Source organism: Podarcis liolepis (genome assembly GCF_965112155.1).
Source record: "Podarcis liolepis genome assembly, chromosome: 3".
NCBI classification, from domain to species: Eukaryota; Metazoa; Chordata; class Lepidosauria; order Squamata; family Lacertidae; genus Podarcis; species Podarcis liolepis.
In genome coordinates this window covers 85,940,444-85,948,091 of record NC_139557.1, presented here as the reverse complement: position 1 = coordinate 85,948,091, position 7,648 = coordinate 85,940,444, and positions in this window count along the sequence as shown.

The window sequence follows — 7,648 nt, the reverse complement described above, 5'->3', positions numbered from 1 at the left end:
TTAGGCTTGGAACGGTCTTAAGGGTCTCCCTATTTTAAAGGTGAATGAGTCTTACTCCAAAATGGGGTAAGCCAGATTCCACTTCTGTATTTGGGGACCTCCAACTTATTCCCTCTAGTGCAGCCCTGGACTTGTGCCCCCAAGTTCTGCCATGATGGCACCACTGGTCTCATGTAATGTCTGAAGTTGCTCTAGTGTTACTTAAGATGTACTGTGGAGTAGTGGTGGTTTCTGTTTCATGAACATCCCTCACCCCCACCCCTAATGAAACCAGTCTCACCCTATTTTGCAATTCCCCATGTATGCATCTGGCTGGTTGTTGCAGCCGCGGCAGGGCTCTTCTTCCTGTCTCATGACATATACTAATCCTCTGCATACTATCCCTTACTTTTTCCTGTAGGACTAATTGCAGTCATTAACAATCGTCAACAGGTTTACCATTCCCACTGAATCAATCACCCATCTCCTACTATCCTCCTGAGGAAAAACCCCATCCTCCCATTATATATAAGGGTCTGGTGACTTCTGTTTCAGTGTATCTGAAGAAGTGTGCATGCACACAAAAGCTTATACCCAGAACAAACTTAGTTGGTCTCTAAGGTGCCACTAAGAGACATGGGTGGTGCTGTGGATTAAACCACAGAGCCTAGGGCTTGCCGATCAGAAGGTCGGCAGTTCGAATCCCCGCGACGGGCTGAGCTCCCATTGCTCGGTCCCTGCTCCTGCCAACCTAGCAGTTTGAAAGCATGCAGTGCAAGTAGATAAATAGGTACCGCTCCGGCGGGAAGGTAAACGGCATTTCTGTGCGCTGCTCTGGTTCGCCAGAAGCAGCTTAGTCATGCTGGCCACGTGACCTGGAAGCTGTATGCCGGCTCCCTCGGCCAGTAAAGCGAGATGAGCACCGCAACCCCAGAGTCATCCACAACTGGACCTAACGGTCAGGGGGCTCTTTTGGTTAAAAAGGAAGCTCATTGCAAGGGGACTGGGACGGAGACGGCGGGGGAGACCAGGGCACATCTGGATGTAAATACTGTTCCTCTGCACAGCATTCTTTTTAAAAGGGGTGTGAATCCCGATGTGAGGGAGTGTCAATCCAGTTACCCAGCAACAGGGAGGAGTTTTTTTCCTTCTCTCCTTCCTCCACAGCAACCTGAGATCTTTTCCACTGATTGCAAGCTAACAAAATGCAGCCAAGAGCTTCCAGAAGTATCATTTCAGGATTGTTGCAGATGGTAGGCAGGGTTTCTGCCATGCCCTACACCAGCAATATCTTTTTCTCTCTCTCCCTCTTGTGTACTACTTTTTTTTTAACAGGAAGCCGGAGGAATAGAGTCCTGTGAAACTCAGAAGCTAGCTCACTGGGATCTTTTTTTTTTAAAGGATTCTTACTAAAAGTGTAATGACAATGTCATTACAAGGATTTCTTCTTCAAATCAACCAATATAACCTCCTGCATTTTTGTTCCCTTTACAGGCAATCTCACCATTATAAGGAAGGAGGGGCTTGCCTTCATCTCTGCCTTCCCAGCGTTTCCATGGGAACAGTAGCAAGCTGGAGGAGCATATTCTGAATTTCACAGCCTGCCACAAAGCTGCTCTGCTTCACCTAGGCAGACGCAGCCTGGATCCTCTGCAAGAAAGAGGGACAGGCTTTGTCCTTAAGCACCCTGAGATGAAATCACTTGCGCACAAACTGAGACTGAGAAATGAGGACAGCTGGGCAGGGTTCATTTGCTAAGCTGCCTGCATGAGATGCTTCCCTAGAATCTCCATATTTTAAATAATTCACATTTGTTTGTGTGCATTTTAAAAAAATGGATTTGTTGTTATTGAAATATTGTACTGTTTCAGTTTCGGTGGCTTGGGGAAACATGCTTTGTGTCTGAAAACACAGCGAAAGTGGAAATGCCATTGCAATTACCCATCGCACTAACATTTCTGAAGTGCTTTGATGGCATTGTCCCTCCTTATATCGAATTTCCTGCTCCTTGCCACTGTCCCTTCCTGTCATTCACAGGTGCCCTCCACAAGTGGGGAACCTGTGATCCTCCAAAAGGTGTTGAACTCCAACTCCCATCAGCCCCAAACAGCATGGACATTGATCAGGGATGATTGGAACTGTAGTCCAACAACATCGGAACAGCTCTGTGTTTGTTAGCTCTATGAGGTTTAAACTACAGTTCTTTGGGAGAAGCCACGAGCTTTAAATATATGGTGTGTAGAACTCAGAAGGAGGAGGGTGGGGACAAAGCTAAAATTAATTGACTCTGCCTGCCATTGGCTCTAGCTCCACCTACACCTACTGTTGCCTACCTTGCATTCTACCTCACCAGCCCCAGTGGGAACCAGCTGCCATACTGGTGTCTCCCTGACAAATATCCTGTGTAAAGTTAGCCTGGGGACCATAATCTGGTCACCTGAATGCACTTTGAATGGTTAGGTAAAGGTAAAGGGACCCCTGACCATTAGGTCCAGTCGTGGCCGACTCTGGGGTTGCGGCGCTCATCTCGCTTTATTGGCCGAGGGAGCCGGCATACAGCTTCCAGGTCATGTGGCCAGCATGACTAAGCCGCTTCTGGCGAACCAGAGCAGCGCACGGAAACACCGTTTACCTTCCTGCTGGAGTGGTACCTATTTATCTACTTGCACTTTGGCGTGCTTTCAAACTGCTAGGTTTGCAGGAGCAGGGACCTAGCAACGGGAGCTCACCCCGTCGCGGGGATTTGAACTGCCGACCTTCTGATCAGCAAGTCCTGGGCTCTGTGGTTTAACCCACAGTGCCACCCACGTCCCTCTTTGAATGGTTAGCACAATCCTAAATATGAGCCCATGCTGAAGGAACAGGACTTTATGATGATTCCACCCCCTCATACAGACCCCTTACTGATATAGAAAGAAAAAGCAGTTAACTGCCCTGAATATCTGTGTCTTATGTGCTGTAATATGAAACAGGTTTTATACTGTTTCATATGTTCCATCGTTTCCCTAGTAACACTCTCACACATGTTCTTGCCGAATTGCATGACGATATGCTCTGGCACTTGCTTTAATAGATGCATCTCACTCCTTGTCAAGCTATACTTGCCAGCTTTGAGGCCATTTGTTATGCAAACAGAAATGCAAAACCTAATTGGACCCTGAGCTTTGTAGATGGGGCTCTTTGTTGGTAGCAATAATCTTATAATAGCTTATCAGATCCTTGTGTTACAGATTAAGGGCACACCTACTGTATAGGAATTGCTACCAGTTCCTAAGCAGCGTATACAATCAAATCTCTATACATCAACTCTATGCAATCAAAACTATGGGGAAATAACACCATTAGCAGATGCTACTGGTTGAAACTAGCTTTTGAGCCTAGCAGGAAAACAACAGAAGGATAGGTGGTTGTGGAGGTAACAAAGAATTACCCACAAACACCGACATCAGAGGGACTGCTCCTTTCCAGATGTGCCTCTCCCCACCCTGCTACATCACCCTAGCTATGAACATAAGAGCCTAGAGTGAATCATGCAATGACCCATCTAGTTCAGCTAAGATTAGGCTCTGTATCTTAGAGTCCTCACTGTCAGCCTGAAGATCTGATGTGAGAGCAAGGGACCTTGGCTGTTGTTGGGTAGCTACTTTCACACTGGAACGTCTGCCTGCTCAGAGAAGTGTGGCGAGCATCATGAAATCAAATTCGATGCCTGGTCTAATCCTTCCTAGGGAGAGATTTCCAAAGCTGAGGTGCCACAACCAAAAAAGGCCCTATATCAGCCCACCACTTGCTTCACCTCTGACAGCAATTGGGACCTGGAAAAGGATAATTCATGATTCTTAAATTTATGGGGCAAGCTCATATGGGAGTGAGAAGTTCTTAAGGGAGCTGGGTCCCAACTTGTTAACACTACCTCTATGGATCTTAAATGAGTGATCAACAAATTTACTAGCCAGGCCAGCTAAAATACAATGTTCATGAATCCCCATTGTTGAGCTGCAAAAAATATTAAATAAATACCCTGTGTTCTCAAAAGGCAGATCTGGCCTATGGGATCTACCCAACCACTTTGCCTCTTTCCACCCCCCTATGGGACCACTGCAGTAAATGTGGTCAGCAGAAAATAAACATGTTGGAGAAAAAACACCAATGCTGAAAGGCCTCTAAATGGCATTAGCGCCAGAAACAGCTGGTTACCTGGGTAACCCAGCACAGCGCATCATTTATTCATGGAGCCATGGTGCGATTTGGCCTAGCCAAGTCCTTTACCTCCAGGGATAGCTGCCTGCTATATCCACGGCTTCTCATTCCTTTTCATCTGGTTTATTCTTTCAAGAAACAGGTGTGTCTACCTTTCTTTACTAAAGCAGCCTCTGCATTCCAGAGATCGGTACCCCCTGCTTCCCTTATATTTCTTGACCCTTTACAAAGACCTAAATATTAAGAACTTCCCATGGGTTTTAGAGAAGAACCAACCATATGAGATATCTGGGCTTGGTAGGTAAAGAGGGGACAGAGCTACTAAATACAAACCCACCCATGGGTAGACATGGGACATGCCCACTTCTTCACTACAGTGGCTGGTTCTTCCATGGGATTTTTGCTTTGTGGAACACTTTGCTGATAAGAGGCTGAGCATGTCACACGGGCCATAAGACGCACTCCAGGATCCCTTGCAACAGCAGAGATCCAAGGCCCTTGCTGGCTGGTGCCAAGGAAACAGTGTAGAATCCAATGTCGGTATCTCCTGACATCCTTCTGACATCACAGGCAAGGTGTACTTGCAGCCCAGGTAGTACTGCTACAGATATTGCAGGACTTGTGCACCAGTGTTCTGTGATGTCCAAAGGATGCCTGTGTTTCATATTGTGAAGTAGTTCAAAGACACTGGGCGTAAGCGAAAGGTAAAATGCTGGTTCCAGGTTGCTTAAGGCACATTCTGGAGATAACTTCCTTCCCACTTGAATAACTCACATCAGTTCCCAGAAGGAACAGTAAAAGGGGAAAAACCTAGACATGGATTAGTGGAACATTAATCTACCTCAGAGAGTTTGTTTCCCCCCTCTCTCCCAGAAAGATTACTTACTCTCAGTAAGATTACTACTCTCAGCATACAACAGGGGCAGCTAAACAGAAGCTGATACCCTGGCAGTATAATGTTGGTGGTATTTTGCGGTTTATATTATTTGCATTCCATCCATACAGAACTAATGCGAACCTCCATCAGCACAAGGATTTTTCCTTGCGCAATGGAATGTTACTCCTCTCTTTTCCCTCCCTGAAGCCCCCCTAAATTTGTTCTAGGGTTCCCCCAACCCTTTAGAGCAGATTTGAGCATGGCAGAGTATGCATGGAAGGAAGAGAGTGGGAAGATGAAGTCCTGTTGCACAAGTAGAAGTCATTCTCCTTGCACAAAAAATAACGCCCATTATATCTTTCCTTACAGTGGTATATGATGAGCACATTTGGTGATTTGGTCATACTGCCCTGCATTGCAATATCTTAACAGCTGTGTTGTTTGAAACATTCACAATTGCTTACTATGGTGCTAATACCGTGTGTTCTAGTTACTGCCAAACAGAGAAGCCACTTACACAGACCAAGCAGTTTTCGACACGTGTAGATATGGGTGAATTTGTCTCTTGCTCTAGGATGAGGCGCCATCTGCTGGTCTACAGCAGTCTTCTCTAGTCTAAAGCTCATTGCAACATTTTCATTCTTAAAAATAGAAAGGGAAACGTGTGGTAGGCCGGCCCTTATTATTTGCATTTTTACAGATCAGGAAGGGGAACGGAGTTTGCTAGGCCACTTCTGTCCTTCAGGATCCTCACAGAATCATAGAATTGTAGAGTTAGAAGGGATCTCAAGAGTCATTTACTCCAAACCTCTGCAATGCAGGAATCTGAAACCAGTCAGACTTTTTTGTGAATGCTTGTCTGTCCACAACATAAAGGAAAATATAATACAAAGTGGACCATTCTTTCCACAAAAAGTCAAGTCCTTTTTTTTTTTATAATAATTTTTATTGCTTTTTTTCCAAGGTCAGAATACATCATCGATAACACAACAAAAGCGATTTTACAGAAAAGAAGAAAAAATTATAAAAGAAAATTCACTTTTTCAAATCTATTTTCATAATCAACTGGACTTCCCCACGTCCTCCATCCCCTGCTTTCTTTACAATAAAAATAAACAGCAAATTGATACCTTTTTTTGTGTGTTTTTGTACTTTCATTAAGTTATATAATCTGTAATTTATACTTTTCAAAATCATAACTTAGTTTCGATCATTAACCAATCTCAATACTGAAGCATGTTTTTCTCAAAAGCTTAGCAAATTCTCAACATTCATATAACTTATAATGTTTTTGTAAATAGTCAAGTCCTTGAGGGTCTTGACTAAAAAGGTAAATAACTTATTTTATATTTTTCTCCTCTTTAGGAGCTTCCAACTAAATATTAGGAAGAACTCTCTGATGGTAAGAACCGTTCAGCAGTGGAACAGACTACCTCAGAAGGTGGTTCATTAGAGGTTTTTGAAGAGGGATTCAGTCTGCCTGGGATTCTTTAGCTGTGATTCCTGCATTGCAGGGAGTTGGACTAGATGACCCTTGCATTCTTTTCCAACTCTACAGTGGAACTCTTATGATTATTTGCTTTCTCTTCCTAGCAACCTCATTACGAAAATCCTTCTGCCTTTATGCCAACCTTTAACCGATCGAAACAGTAGCACAAAGGGTGGTATTCAACTAAGTTTTACTCAGAGCCGACCCGCGGAAATTAATGGGACTACCTTAGCCATGTTAATCCATTTCAATGTGTCTACTTTCAGCAAAACTTAGTTGAATACCACTCTCTTCCTCTGATTTCCAAGAACTGGGTTTTCATTTCCCGATAACCTTGCCGGCACTTTTGGTTTCTATTCTTGGCCTACCTGCCCGTCAAAAAAGCAGAGCTGGATATAGCAGCACCCCCAGGCTCCTCACCTAAACACAAAAGGCCAACACAACTCCTTTGTTTATATTATCATTGCATTTCCAGGGTTTCCTAATCTTGCAACTTGTACAGAAGCAGCAGCATTTGATCAGAACCAACAGAGTCCAGCTGAGCTGCCTGCTAGCCCAGGAAGGCTCTCCTTGAGAAAAAGGCAAAGTTGGAGTCTGGCAGTCCGTCTCAATTTGAGACTAGCTGGCCGTGAGTGTGCCTGTGTGCTTCAAAATAAATAGGATTTATTTAGGATTCCAAGGAAGGGGGCAAGCAACCCCCACCCCACCAATGGCTGTCTCACTCCATTGAAGGTGGGAACCCCAATTAATCCTCTCCTTTCTAAGGTGATCAGGTACAAAAGGGGACGGGGCTCCTGCAGCTCTGATAGTTGTGCAGAAAAGGAGATTTTAGCATGGCACGCTGCACCTGCTGTAGCGACGGAAGGCCTAAGCTCAGCCCTAGACTAGAGCATCTCCTTTGCATGCAGAACGTCCTGAGTTCAATCCCCAGCATCACCAAGTAGGGCTGGGGCGCCGCTTGCCTGAGACCTTAGACAGCCGCCACCAGTCAAATGTAGAAACAATACTCAGCTAGATAGACCGTTGGTCTGACTCAATCCAAGCTACTAAAGGTGCAAGAAGTCAGTCCTCTTTCGCATCTATATACCCTGACTCTTCCCGCA